Consider the following 15,794-nt stretch of genomic DNA (forward strand, 5'->3'; position numbering starts at 1 on the left):
TAATTTGACCATAGTTTACTGCTTCTCATTTCATTAATCACTATACCATGCTGGCTGCCATGGTATGACTTTAAAATTTCTTCTACTGAACAGTGCTCAGAAAGTATTACATATGAGCTTCTCTTTCAGCACGTTTCATGCAAGAGGGTCATTAAAAACAGACAACTAAATTGAATGGGAAAAATCAAGACCTGAAATTGAAGATAATTAGGTATGTTTCCCTTTTTTTCAGTTAAAATTTGCTAAAGTTTCAGAAGTCTCCCAAATTCCACATTCAGTATCAAGAAGGGAACAGACGTTAAAACTGCTTTAAGTTCTGCATGAAAAATTGTGGTGCCAGTATGTTAGGGTTTTTTTTTTTTTTAGCGTTATATTCCAGTAGCAGTACACAGTAGGATTATTTCAGATGAAATATAATTCGATACAAGCAAGAAGTAGTACAAACACACTTTAAAAGTACACACTAATCTACAATGAGCATGCCTTTCATATATGTCGTTGTTTGAATGTTGGCCATCCTTGGAAGCCCTTGGGAAAATCTATTATATGAAAAGATAATGTATGTGCTTAAAGTGCTTTTTGAAGAGATTACTGAAAAGTGGTATATATCATTTTCCTTAAGAGGGACACTTTTTCATTAGCATTCCAACTGCATGTCTTTTTTTTCAGAACAGAATATTATACCTTTTCTGAGAGAGAGAGAGAGAGAGAGAGAGAGAATGCAGTCAGGAAGCTACTTCATGGCACAAAAAGTCAAATTTTAAATGGAATCCTTAAAATTAAGTCTGGTGCTGAGAATGGTTCTTTGTGAACTTCTCATCCTAACTTAAGCATTGTATTTTGGATAATAATATCAGGTCAGATGGGAAATGAACTAAATCCTATTTGCAATTCTGAGCATGACTCACTATGGAAATTACAAGTACATTTTCTGTATCCTTCCAAAAAACAGTAAAATCTCATTTAACATATCCAAACTAGGGATACAATTTTCCTCATCAATGAAAAATAAAATGAAATTTGGAATATTCAGGGGATAAAACATGAACTGAAAGAGAGGAGCTCTGAGTAGTTCTGAGTAGTTCCATCACCTGAGAAAATAGTTCCCTTTAGATATTTGGGTAGGCTGTGGGCCAAACTAGTTTTTAATGAGTAGAGTCTAGGGTTGCCAGGTCTGACTCAGGAAATATCTGGGAACCTTGGAGATGGAGCCAGGAGACTTTAGGGGTGGAGTCAGGGACAAGGTGGTGGCAGGTAGTTTTGAACTCTGAAAGGAGTTCTAGCCATCACATTTAAAGGGACTGCATTTCTTTTAAATGCCTTCCTTCCTCTGGAGATAATAGAGGATAAGGGCACCTTCTTTTGGGACTTATAGAATTGGACCTCCTGGTCCAATATTTTTCTTTTTGGGGGTGGGATTGAGGATAGGCACCAGATGCTATGTGGAAAATTTGGTGCCTCTACCTCAAAAACCAGCTCTCCCCCTCCCCGGAGCCCCAGATACCTAGGGATAGATTCTCCATTATACCCTATGGGGACTAGTCTCCATAGAGTATAATGGAGTGCTCAGCAGACATCCTCCCATTTTCTGATAACCCTGAAGTGCGGGGAGGGCCTCCTAAACAACTGGAGCCTCCAAACCAATCCCCTGCACCCATTAGGAGGTTGTCAACCCTAGTAGAGTCTCAGACCTCTCTCATCTCATCTCAGTCACTCCACAGCTGCAGAGGATATAGCTTTTAAAGCCAACAAGAGCTAATTTAGCTCAGGACAGCCACATGGGAGGAGTGTGCTTCTACCTCTCCCCACACCTTTTTCCTGAGGTGAAACAGCTTCTGTAGGGAGTAGGGTTCCCAGCCTTCAGGTGGATGTTGGAGATCTTCTGGGATTACAACTGATCTCCAGGCAACAGAAATCAGTTCACTTAGGGGGGGGGGGAATGACTGCTTTGGAAAGTGGACTCTACTGCATTATACTCCATTGAAGTTCTTCCCTTCCAAGCCCTACCCTCATTAGACTGTACCCCCTCCGAACTCCAGCCCACAGCTGGCAACTCTAGTGGGCAATTATTGCATAACTGGAGCTGCAGATGGAAGACTGCAAGTACACACAGTCTCACAGTTATACAAATAACTCCCCACCATGGCCCATTTGGTTAGGGAAAAGGTGTGGGGGAAAGCAGGAGCTCCTGCCTCCCCTCTCCCACCCCCATCACAGAGCTAACTCAGATCCTGCAGGCTTTAAAAACAACATTCCCTGCAGGCACTATGTGACTGAGGTGACAGTGAGTGCGATATGAAGAATTCAGACTCAGCTTGTTAAAAAATATTGTGCAATTTGGCCCTCGGAGACAAAAAAAGGGAGTGTATCAGCAATACTCCTCTTTCCTCAACATTATTTTATGTTAAAGGTAGGACTTTTTGCCTTCAGCTCCAACTGTTCCTTATGCATGCTGGCCTCCTGACTGGCATGGATTAAGACAAAAGAGAAAAAGAGTCCACAATGGAAGCATACTGAGATTGACATATCTCCGAGTCATACATTATACAGGGTTGAGTCTGGGATCACCATTTTGTGTTCATAATGTGTGGTCCTCCATTCCTGAATGTGTAGTCCCCAATCTGCATCAGAACCATGTTGCACACTAAGAACGGGCTTCAGCCTTCTCCCCTGCATCATTTTTCAAACTTGGAACTGTTCTGAAGGAACTGGTATTTGAGGAAATACACCTATTTCCTGGGATACAGAATGTAAGACAAATTGCACATCCCCAGGGCCATTGAAGCCACACCACAGTCCCATCCCAAATTGAACATTGCATATACAGAAACTGAGGAGAACCCACAACTGCATCTGACTGACAGAGGGTGGAAACCCAGGACCTACACACACTAAAATGTATGTAAATCATCTGATAAACAAAAACATAGAGAACCTGGTGAACTTATTAGAACTTATGCCACAAATACACATTGTTCTGGATTACTCTGGTCAGGAGCGCACTGAAGAAGCCTTAGGCATCTAGTTAGCATCCTCGGATCAGATCTTTTAACTCCTGGCAAGAGGTACACTTCAACACTGTTTTTGGTTAAGTTGTGGTTATGGTGCACAAATAATACTATTAGAGAGTCTTTCCTTCCATTTTATCCCTCTATTATAACTATTTGCATCTTTAACAGTGACTAATTCAAAAGAAAATTATACCAGCCATTACTACGACATATATAATTAAAGAAAAGCAATTACATGAGTCCATTAAAATATCTTACCCAAATATAAGCAGGTCACAAGCAAGGAGCCCCTTCTGAAAAGAGACTTCTAATCAGTTCATCTTCCCATTTTTACAGGTTTTTAAAATAATATCCTAACAATAGCTTCTGTCCACTTGATAAGGGGACACATTCCTGGCTATCTTAATCACTTCAAACACTATACAAAGTTATCTATATTTGAGTATTTTCTTAAAATATAGAAAAACTGGTTAGGCCATTCTTGCTGCTTTTTATTATAACATTGTATAGTAAAAACAGTGATTACAAATTTCTCATACATATGAATATTTGTGGACCCTCAATCAATATACCCCATCTTTGAACTTCATCCTGTGATGTTGAACAGACTTGACATTCTCAGACATTTCTTGAACTTGGGTCTCAACACATATCATCACATGATATGGATTATACCAATAGTTACCAAAGAGGGCAGTACTGCCCCATGGAAGGAAGGAGGATTATCTAGGGAGACACTAAGAAGCACTGGAGCAGTGATGGTGGGGCTCTGGAGGTGGGCCCTTCCAACCATATTTACTTTTTCACGATTGACCAGGCTATGGCACCATGCTGGCAACAGGCATGCCCATATCCATGACAACACTCTGAAATTATGCAAATGTAATACAATACACATGCACACCAGCTGATGAGCCAAAATTTGTGCTGAACTTTGACTGGATCAGGGTCAGGAAGCAATGTTGAGTACATGTGCTCACCAAACTTCAGGTGCAGTTTGGCATGGTTTGATAAATGGAAGCCATCCCAGGAAACCTAGTGTGGAACTGCTAGGCAATGGTAAACTGGTATTTTCCAGCCTTGGAAACATCAGTAGGGACCCTCCACTCCAATCTGTGCATAACTTGGAAGACATGTATGGTGACAGTCCAAGGAGGTCCACTGAGTTTGATGCCTCTAGCTCACACAGGGTCCATTCTACACACTCCAGAATCTACCCCTGACATCTCCTCCAAAAGCACTTTCGCGGGGGCACCTTCTTTGAGGGAGGGAGTGTAACTCAGACCACCTACGTCCAATTTCAGCAAAGTTGGTGGGCAAGTAGAAGAGCATCTGCTGGAGATCCCTTTGCAAGTCTGGAGTCTCTAGAACCTCGGGGGGGGGCAGTCTTCCACATCCATAACTTAATAAACTGTTCAATTCATCAGAGGCCATTTTGGTTTCGGTTCAATTTGAGACAGCATAAAATGAACCACTTTTCATCAATTTGTTCCCATCCCTAGTTGCATTCATCCCTAGAAAATCTCCAGTTCTAGGTTCCTTCTTGCAATGAAGGTGGCTGCTGAATGCAGAGGTTGTGTGGGTGGTAGAGTTGCCAGGTCCCCATTAGCAACCAACAGGAGATGAAGGGGTAGGGTTGCTCAATTCAGGTTGAGAAACTCCTGGAGGTTTAGTGATGGAGCCTGGGGAGGACATGAACTTCCATGGGGTACAATGCCATATATTCTACCTTTCAAAGCATCCATTTTTTTCTTCCAGGGTGACTAATCTCTGTAGTCCCTGTAAGACGGTCCTCTTCCGGTTGGCATATAACTAACTGATATTAAAAACTGCGAAGGAAGGCTGTGAGAATAGCACCGAACTGTCAGACTGTTTGTTTCTTGTTTCACTGTTTTAATATTGTAAATTATTGTGTATGCTTTTTAATTTTTATTAATTTTGTTTTAGATTTTATGTTGTAAGCCGGCATGAGCCCACCTCGGTGGGGAGGGCGGGATATAAATTGAATAAATAAATAAATAAATAATATTGGGGGATCTCCAGGTTCCCCCTGGAGGCTGGCATCCCTAGAGGAGAGGGACAATAAAATGCTACAAGAATCTTTTATGGACTCATGTGGTTACTTCTGTGGAATAAATGTAATGGCCTACATTCTAGGTATGCCTGCCAAAGGCATGAATCCTTTTCTTTCAAATGCATGACAAAAAGCCACATACCTCTGGCAGGTTCATTCTCTTTGTCATAAGAACATAAGAACATAAGAGAAGCCATGTTGGATCAGGCCAACGGCCCATCAAGTCCAACACTCTCTGTCACACAGTGGCAAAAAATGTTATATACACACATACACTGTGGCTAATAGCCACTGGTGGACCTGTGCTCCATACACTGTGGCTAATAGCCACTGATGGACCTGTGCTCCATATTTTTATCTAAACCCCTCTTGAAGGTGGCTATACTTGTGGCCGCCACCACCTCCTGTGGCAGTGAATTCCACATGTTAATCACCCTTTGGGTGAAGAAGTACTTCCTTTTATCCGTCTTAACCTGTCTGCTCAGCAATTTCATCGAATGCCCACGAGTTCTTGTATTGTGAGAAAGGGAGAAAAGTACTTCTTTCTCTACTTTCTCCATTCCATGCATTATCTTGTAAACCTCTATCATGTCACCCCGCAGTCGACGTTTCTCCAAGCTAAAGAGTCCCAAGCGTTTCAACCTTTCTTCATAGGGAAAGTGCTCCAGCCCTTTAATCATTCTAGTTGCCCTTCTCTGCACCTTCTCTAAAGCTATAATATCCTTTTTGAGGTGCGGTGACCAGAACTGCACACAGTACTCCAAATGAGACCGCACCATCGATTTATACAGGGGCATTATGATACTGGCTGATTTGTTTTCAATTCCCTTCCTAATAATTCCCAGCATGGCATTGGCCTTTTTTATTGCAAACGCACACTGTCTTGACACTTTCAGTGAGTTATCTATCATGACCCCAAGATCTCTCTCTTGATCAGTCTCTGCCAGTTCACACCCCATCAACTTGTATTTGTAGCTGGGATTCTTAGCCCCAATGTGCATTACTTTGCACTTGGCCACATTGAACCGCATCTGCCACGTTGACGCCCACTCACCCAGCCTCAACAGATCCCTTTGGAGTTCCTCACAATCCTCTCTGGTTCTCACCACCCTGAACAATTTAGTGTCATCCGCAAACTTGGCCACTTCACTGCTCACTCCGAACTCTAAATCATTTATGAACAAGTTAAAAAGCATGGGACCCAGTACCGAGCCCTGCGGCACCCCACTGCTTACCGTCCTCCACTGCGAAGACTGCCCATTTATACTCACTCTCTGCTTCCTATTACTCAGCCAGTTTTTGATCCACAAGAGGACCTGTCCTTTTACTCCATGATTCTCAAGCTTTCTAAGGAGCCTTTGATGAGGAACTTTATCAAAAGCTTTCTGGAAGTCAAGGTAAACAACATCTATCGGGTCTCCTTTGTCCACATGTTTGTTCACCCCCTCAAAGAAATGCAACAGGTTAGTGAGGCAAGATCTTCCCTTGCAGAACCCATGCTGAGTCTTCCTCAATAACCCGTGTTCATCAATGTGCCTACTCATTCTGTCCTTGATAATGGTTTCTACCAACTTTCCCGGTATTGAAGTCAGACTGACTGGCCTGTAGTTTCCCGGATCTCCTCTGGAACCTTTTTTAAAGATGGGGGTGACATTTGCTACCTTCCAGTCCTCAGGAATGGAGGCAGATTTCAATGAAAGATTACAGATTTTTGTTAGAAGATCCACAAGTTCAACTTTGAGTTCCTTCAGAACTCTCGGATGTATGCCATCCGGACCCGGTGACTTATTAGTTTTTAATTTGTCTATCAGTTGTAGGACCTCCTCATTTGTCACCTCAATCTGACTCAGGTCTTTCAACACCCCTTCCAAAATTAGTGGTTCTGGGGCGGGCAAAAAGTTCTCGTCTTCTACAGTGAAGACGGAGGCAAAAAATTCATTTAGCTTTTCAGCCATTTCCCTATCCTCCTTCAGTAATCCTTTTACCCCATGGTCATCCAAGGGCCCCACTGCCTCCCTGGCTGGTTTCCTACTTCTAATATATTTGAAGAAAGTTTTATTGTTGGTCTTTATGTTTTTTGCAATATGCTCCTCATAGTCCCTTTTTGCCTGCCTGATCACAGTCTTGCATTTGATTTGCCACAGCCTGTGTTCCCTTTTACTAATCTCACTTGGACTGGTTTTCCACCGCTTAAAGGAGTCCTTCTTACCTTTTACAGCTTCCATTACTTTATTTGTTAACCACGCAGGCCTTTTCTTATGCCTGTTTGTGCCTTTCCTAACTTGTGGTATGTATTTTATCTGAGCTTCTAGGATTATAGTTTTAAATAGCGTCCAAGCTTTCTCAAGGGTTTTGACCGTATGTACCTTTCCTTTCAGTTTCTTCCTCACATGCCTCCTCATCTCAGTGTATTTACCCCTTTTAAAGTTAAACGTGGTTGTGGTGGTCTTTTTGGACAACTCCCTATTTATACAAACGGTGAAATCAATAACATTATGGTCACTGCTCCCAAGCGGCGCAATCACTTTTACATCTCTCACCAAGTCTTGGGCATTACTTAGGACCAAATCCAGGATCGCCCCACCCCTGGTAGGTTCTGAGACCATCTGCTCCATAGCACAGTCATTGAGAGCATCAAGAAACTCAATCTCTTTCTCTCGACCAGAACACATATTGACCCAATCAATCTGCGGGTAGTTAAAATCACCTATTACAACACAGTTTTTACGTTTAGCCGCTATCTTTAAGCCTTCCATCATATTATAATCGTCCTCTCTCTTTTGATTTGGTGGGCGATAACAAACTCCCATAGTTAAATTTCCTTTTGGGCCCTCTATTTCAACCCAAAGCATTTCTAAAAGTGAATCTAATTCTCTGATCTCAGCCTTACTGGACCGTATATCCTCTCTGACATACAGAGCCACCCCACCTCCAACCCTTCCCTCCCTATCCTTCCGATATAGCTTATATCCAGGAATCACCGTGTCCCACTGATTCTCCTCATTCCACCAAGTTTCTGAAATTCCCACAATGTCTATGTTTTCTCCCAGCACTAAACATTCCAATTCACCAATTTTACTTTGAACACTTCTAGCATTTGCATACAAACATCTATAATTTCCCAGGCGAGCTAGGCCCGCCACCTTCCTCCTGCCGCCTCGAGACACTGGCAGACAGTCCATATTGTTTGTCACCTTCACAGTGGACAACTCCGGTCCGTTACCCGGTAGAAAAATAGCAGCTAACCCTTCATCTCTTTGAGACGAGTCCTCCCGAACCAGAGACATTTCATCTCCTGTCGGCTTTCCCCCAAGATTTAGTTTAAAAACTGCTCTGCCACCTTTTTGATTTTAAGCGCCAGCAGCCTGGTTCCATCCGGGGACAAGTGGAGACCGTCTCTTTTGTACAGCTCCCGCTTGTTCCAGAAAGCATCCCAGTGCCTAACAAACTTAAACCCTTCCTCCTTACACCATCGTCTCATCCACACATTGAGACTTCTAATTTGTGCCTGTCTCTCCTGCCCTGCACGTGGAACAGGTAGCACTTCCGAGAAGGCTACCTTGGAGGTCCTGGCCTTAAGTCTCCTGCCTAGCAGCCTAAATTTTTCCTCCAGGACCTCACGACTGCATTTCCCCACATCGTTGGTGCCAACATGCACCACGACCACAGGCTCCTCCCCAGCACTGTCTATCAGTCTATCTACTACACGCGTAATGTCCGCTACCTTCGCACCAGGCAGGCAAGTCACCATACGGTCAGTACGCGGTTTCGCCACCCGGCTGTCTACTTGCCTAATGATCGAATCACCAACTACCAATACCCCCCCTCTCCCCCTGCTCAGGGATGGTTCCTTGGCGCGAAAGGATTCCCGCTCACCGACCGAAGAAGAGGTCCCTTCTGAGGGCGCATTCCTCTTATCCTCAGCACGGTGCCCTGTTCCCTCTCGACCCTCACGCTCTCTGGCAGCAACGGGGCTGCTACGTTCAGAGCGGGGCTCATCTAATACGCCCCCGAGAGTCTTCCCCAAGTGCCTAACTGACCGTCTCTGCTTCTCCAGGGCAGTCACCTCGGCCTCAAGGGTACGAACTCGTTCCCTGAGGACCAGGAGCTCCTTGCATCGAGCACACACCCAAGACTTCTGTCCTTTGGACAGATAGTCATACATGTGACACTCAGTGCAAAACACTGGAAAGCCCCCAACCCCCTGCTGGCATTCTATCTTCATTGTATATATATATATATTAAAATATACAGTCCTCTTTAAATGCTGTTTAAGTGGCTCCCCTTCTGGCGGGTCAACTTACCTAAACTTACCTTATTGGGAACTTACCTTATTTGGAGAACAAGGAAGCCAGGGATCTGGGTTCCTGCTCCTTAGAGAGCCCCTAGGCGAAGAGCCACAGGCCAAGAGCCCTTTAGCTCTCGCCCTTCGGCTCGCGCCAAAGGCTCGCGCCTTTGGCAAGGCGCAGCTTAAAATGCAAAGAGGTGGAGCAGGGCACTCCTCAGCAATCACTCTCAATCAGCAGCAATCACTCTCAATCTCTTTCACCCTTAAGGCAGTCAACCAAACAAAGAGCAGTCAACCAAACAAAGAGCAGTTCCCCAGCTATCACACCTTAGAATTTTAGGCAGCCCCACAAACCTTAGAATGTAGTCCTTCAAAACTCAGAAATTCTCAGCAATTTTTCCAGCTGTCTCAGCTATCAGAGCTGCTCTGCTCTGCTCCTCCCAGACCTCTGTGAGATGTGCTCAGCCTTTGGCAAGGCGCAGCTTAAAATGCCTAATACTCCTAAATGGCTAACAAGTTACCTTAACACACATTGTCTTACCAAAATATCCAAGGATGCTCCCTGACAAATCTTCATTCTTAATGAAATCTCCCTCCCACCCCTCCCAAAACTACAACTCTGAACTAGTACCTTCTAAGGCTTTATGCATTCTCAGATTCATGAATAATGTGTGAAATCTGGGATTTGCACATGATACAAAGCCACTGGTCCTTCTAGTTCAGTTTTGTTAACTCTGAATGACAGCAGCTCTCCAGGGTTTCAGGCAGAAAAAGGTCTTTCACAATATCTGCTGCTCAAGAGCCCTTAACTGGAGATCCCCAGAAATGGAACCTTTTAACTGAAAAGATGAGAGCTACCACTGAGTTGTGGCTTCTCCACAAAGGAGGCCTCTCACATTCAAAGCCAGCAACTACCTAGAGGTTTACCACTCCCTGCACAGTTATTTTACAGGTAGCATGGCTAGACCTAGATTACACCAGGGATACTTGGCCCACTACATATCCAACCAACAGGAAAGTGCTGGGTGTATGTGTGTTTGTGTGTGTTCAGAAACTGCTCAGAGGCTCAAGTACCATGCCACTGAAAAGGTGAGAACTAGATCCATGCTATTAAATAGGTGAGAAATATATCTGCACAGCACAGGATTTTGCTGCTATTTATTCAAGATGCAGAGCATTCATAACACCTGTTTCACTTTGGAAGTCAAACCACAGGACTACAGTGAGTTTACTGAATTCCTCAGAGTTACTGTAAGATTCAGGATGTTTACTTAAAGATTACTCAACTGTTCCTTTGCATTCAACAGTGGACTTGTACCTTGGGCATTTTACATCCACCAAGTTGTCAGCAGAACACAGAACCAAGAAAAAAAAGAGAATGTTCCAGTCCCTATAATCTCTGTTTTTACAGCTTTAATCCAAATAGAATGTTGGTCTGCTCTAGCCTACCGAGGACTGGCTGAACTACAGATAAGAAACCACACTAGAGAACACTGCAGGAATGAAAAAGAGGAGACTCCTTTCAGTAAGCAAAGCATACTTCCTGCCAGCATAAATTACAATAGTTCAACATGCTCTCAGAATTCATATGCACATTAGCCCCAGTCCCATCAAAGAGGATGTTCAAAATTTCTACAGCCATAAAAACAAAAGTATGCACCAATACTAACCCTCTGTTCAGCCTGACTGTCACCCACCACAGGAGGCATTAGGAAAAGTAATTTTACAGCAGATATGAAATTTTAAAGACCCCTCTATTAAATTAGAAACAGGTGCAAACACTAATTTCTATATGCCAGATAATGCAGAAGTAAAATTCAGTTCAGATCAGTACAGTCCTACTGGGACAATTTGATTAGCATCAGAGTGATATTTTTTATGGTAGTCAGACAAAGCGCATTGCACATGGGACTGATCTAATGACAGCTGCAGATCAACCTGCACATAATTATTATATACAAAAGAGATTAAAGGTCTTCAAAGAAGAGAAGCTACATAACAATGAAAAGACTCAGTCAAAATATGCAATCAATGTATACGTTTTCTGCACAGGATGCTAACATTGCCTTGCATTATCATTTGGTTTCCCATCACAGTTTAATCCATATGGGCAGAAGAAGAACCCAATCAAACCAACTTTATTCCAACAAATTGTTCAAAGAGGCTGTACCAAAATTTGGGCTTTATGTGTGAGGAATTCTTTGGACCACTGGAAGCACAAGTGGTCTCTAATGAAGGCTACAGGTGCCTAGGATGCATACAGTTTGCACTGCTGGGCCTTTTACACACAGGCAGTTCATGACAGCATGTAAAGAATGCTAGGATATTTTGGGCTACCAGTGGGAAAAGGAAACAGTGTTGTACTCTTTCTAATAATGGTAGCACCACCAATAACAAACCCATGCACATACTTGAGTAGGGATGCCAGCCTCCAGGTAAGACCTAGGGATCCCCTGGAAATACAGCTCATTTCCAAACTACAGAGATTGGTTCCCCTAAAGAAAATTAATGCTTTGGAAGCTGGATTGTTTGGTATTGGACCTTGCTGAGTACCCTGTCCTCTCCAGGCTCCACCCCCAAATCTCCAGGAGTTTCCCAACCTGGAGATTCAGGAGTAGAGCCTGGTAACTCTATCCCCCCATCCCCCAGTAGCCCTGTCCCTCTACCCCCCTGGGACCTGGCTACCCTATTAACTAGAAAAGCCAATAAAAATTAACATGCTTCTGCCATCTTGTTTTTAAGTGCAATTTAAAAAAAGACACAGGGCAAGCATTTAACCCCACCTGTAATTGAAAACAAAACATTTTAGAAATAGAATTAGCACTTTATCACCTCAAGTCCTATAATGCATGCAGTCAAACATGCAAGTGATCCCTAAATGTGTGGATATTCAAATTTCCAGTGCTGTCCAGATACATCCCATTCCAAGAACGTTAATTATTGCATTCCATAAACTACATGTTGGAATGACACAGAAGTGACATCCAGACTGTTTTCAAAGAAGAAAATCCTAAAGCTGAATGTGGGGGGAAATGCTATTCATAAATCAAAATACCTTGTTCATGTTGAGAGATCAGCAGGGCAAAAGCCTTACAATATTGTTACCAAGAAAAAGCCTAACAAGATACCTGCTACAAAGCTTTTAACTATCATTTATTTTGATAGTAACACCCTTACAGGGGAAGAAAGCATATTCTGCAGATGAACATCTCACACTAAAAGTAAGTATTCTCAAGAAAATCAATCATTTTCCTCTCCAGAATACCAACTTTTCCCACAGGGCAAGTGTATTAACATGTTCACATGAAAAAGGTGTAACCAAGTTAACGTAAAGAGCAACAGAGCTGAAAATATAAAAATAGTTGACACCATGGAAAACTTTGAGACATTAGAACAAATCACAACAAGAAAATGGGTATCTCTGAGCATGTGAACATTGCCTTCGATTATACACTAGTAAAAATAACACAACTAGCATCTTCAACATAGAATCTGGAACCAAGAAATATAAATAGGGGCTTAGATTCACCATTCCACACTAAACTCACAGTAGAGCTACAATAGAAATACTCTTCCTCTGGAAGTAGAACATCTTCCACTAGGCTGAGGAAGGTTCCATGCTTAGCTAAGCATGGGGGTTGGATGCAAGTCAATTTAATTCAGGAAAGGATAATTAATTTCCATATCAGCTTGCCAGAAATTGTCCCAGCATAGACATGTAGGCCAGAATCAAAATGCAATATAAAACCAGAGACCAGGCCTCTGGGGACATACATCAACACATTAAAGCAGAAAGCCTTCATAAACTTGCCTCTAGCTCCGTTCGGGCAGGATTAAGCAACACAATCTTTTGTTTTTGAGAGGCAGAAATAGCAAACAGAGAGAAATCTTAAGGGTGGGAGAAGGAACCACTTCAAAAAGAGGAGAAAAGACAAAGAAATGATAGAAAATATTAAGAAAAAAAAAAACACAGAGAGAAAACAGAGAACAAGGAGACCACAGAAGTAACTAATGCAAATGGGGAAAAGAAGGAAGAATGGTTGAGCAGCACAGAGCAAACAGTGGAGACAAGTGAAGGAGGCAACAGAGAAGCTTAGAAGGAATCAGGCACCATGGGTAGGGCTGCCAATCCTGATGGAGGCAGGGGATCCCCTGGTTTGGAGGCCCTTCTCTCATTTCAGGGTCATAAAAGGTGTGGGGGGCACAGATGGAAATTTCTGCTGGGCACTCTATTATTCCTTATGGAAACTAATTCCCATAGGGAATAATGGAGAACTGATCCATGGGTATCTGGAACTCTGGAGGGGCTGTTTTTTGAGATAGAGATACCAAATTGAACCTGTTTTGAGACAGAGGCATCAAATTGAATCTGTTTTGAGATAAAGGCACCAAATTGAACCTGTTTAAATGTAATTGTTGGCTATATTGTTATGTGATTTTATAGGTTGTGAGCCACCCTGAGCCTGCCTTGGCAGGGAGGGCGGGATACAAATCAAATAAATAAATAATAATAATAAAAAATTTTCTGCATAGCATCTGGTGCCTCTCCTCAGAACACCCAAATTACAAAAAGATTGGACCAGGGGATCCAATTCTATGAGCCCCAAAAGGTGCCCCTATCCATTTCTGATGGAAGGAAGGCATTTGAGAAGTGTACGGTCCATTTAAATGTGATGGCTTGAACTGCCTTTGGAGTTCAATTATGCTTGTCACAACCTTGCTCCTGGCTCTACTCCCAAAGTCCCCCCGCTCCACCCCAAAGTCCCCAGATATTTCTTGAACTGGATTTGGCAATCCTAATCATGGGGAAAATAGGACAAAAGGAGATGCAGCACAGAGCAGGGATATGTGCATGAAGAACATATAAACTCAGTCACAGACCTTTGCTGCTTCCTCAATCAGCTGCTGGATATCCAGGAAGAACTGGCTAGAAATGGTGCCTGGAGTTTCTACTCTCCAAGTGGTGGCTGCAGATTTACTGATATTGCAGCTGGTCTCCAGGTTACAGAGATCAATTCCCTTGGAGAGAATGGCTGTTCTGGAAGGTGGGATTTATGGCTTCATAGTCCACTGAGGTCCCTCCCCTCCCCAAACTCTGCTATCTCTCCAGGCTCCACCCCCAAAATCTCCCTATTGGTGACTGCTTTCTCCCTGCAGGCTTCTGCTTTGGTGGTCTTTCCTGATTTGCTGATTATTTCCCCCAGATTTCCCTCTCCACCATCTATTTAAAAATCTCCTTTGCTGCAGGTTTATGTTAAGGTTACTAGAACAGTTTGTTTTGTTTTTAACTGAAAATAAGCACATGCCTCATTCACATTTTGTCTAAGATGCTCCTAAGAACAGGAACATCCAGCATTATGTAAGTAAAAGAACATCCAAGCACCTTCTTTCAGAATATTCTGTGAAGCTACTATGAAAACAAGTGCAGCCATCTTGAAAAAGGCAACATAAGGCTGCTGCTATTCTGTGTTGGGTGCAGAAAAGCTAGGCTAAGCTTTTGCCACAGATATTTAGCCTGGGTATTGCCAGAGGCACTAACCTTTGGCCTCAGCAGAGAAGTAAGAGTGAAAAGGTTCCCACCTTTAGCCGCTGGCTCACAGCCTCTGACCCTGACAGAGTCAGTCTATTTGATCCAGAGCCACTGTTTATTTTTTTCATTGGTCTAAATTACACATTTCTGCTTCTTTGTAAGTCATTTTAACTCCCTATTGGAGAGAAAACAAGGAGAGGAAAATCTAATTCCCCCCCCCCCCCCTTGCTACCAGTTTTCTTATAGCTTGGTTTTCTAATTGTCATTCATTAGGAAATCCCCCAGTGTTCGCAGTGTATAGGATTGCCTTATGTTGCAGTCCCATGTCCATTTATATGAGAGCAAACCCAATAGGATTAGGGTGACCAAGAACCTGGGGGGAAATGCCTGGTCCCTTAACAAAGACTTAATGGGATGTTATTTACCAGGTGAGGTTATTTCACTTCATGCCATGAGAAGCTTCACCTGCCTATTTCCACACATTAAACCTCCATTAGAAGGACAAGGTGTTTCCCCTTCATGATTTTGGCAACCCTTGCACAGGATTCAGTAGCACTTACACCTGAGTAATCCAGCTATTTCTTGTTACAGTGCTGAAAAAATTGGCTGTTTTCTTGTTGCACAAGATCCTCAGCAGTCTTGCTTTATTCCTCCCCTCCCCTTTATGCTTCACACTTCCCTTTGGCTCTAGCTGTTTTCTCCAGTCCTTGTCCTTTCTTCCCACTTCATTCTTCCTTTTCCCGGCTTTCCACCAACATCAGCTCAATGCCCTTTAGCCCACTGTTGATTCTTTGGGGAACGGAGCAGTGAAACAAGAAATGTTTTGCAATGACAAGAAGAAAGAGTTTAACCTTCCTTCCGTGCCGAGGATAACTGTTGTAGCATGGAGGC

The 15,794-nt window shown here is 43.1% G+C and overlaps 1 protein-coding gene across 3 annotated transcripts in view; it reads right to left on the reverse strand.

Moving 5' to 3' along the window:
• Nucleotides 1–15,794, reverse strand: part of SGCZ (sarcoglycan zeta) — an 865,974-nt gene that overhangs the window by 637,576 nt on the left and 212,604 nt on the right. Inside the window, exon 1 of one of the 3 annotated variants that reach the window (XM_060246400.1) lies at nucleotides 14,255–14,433. The exons of 1 other annotated variant lie outside the window; for it this stretch is intronic. The gene's annotated coding sequence lies outside the window, so the exon portion shown is untranslated. Of the gene's footprint in view, nucleotides 1–14,254; nucleotides 14,434–15,794 lie in introns of those variants that run through there. One more of the 3 variants, XM_060246401.1, reaches the window with a different exon arrangement.

Source organism: Heteronotia binoei, chromosome 9, assembly GCF_032191835.1.
Source record: "Heteronotia binoei isolate CCM8104 ecotype False Entrance Well chromosome 9, APGP_CSIRO_Hbin_v1, whole genome shotgun sequence".
In the NCBI taxonomy this organism is placed as follows: Eukaryota; Metazoa; Chordata; class Lepidosauria; order Squamata; family Gekkonidae; genus Heteronotia; species Heteronotia binoei.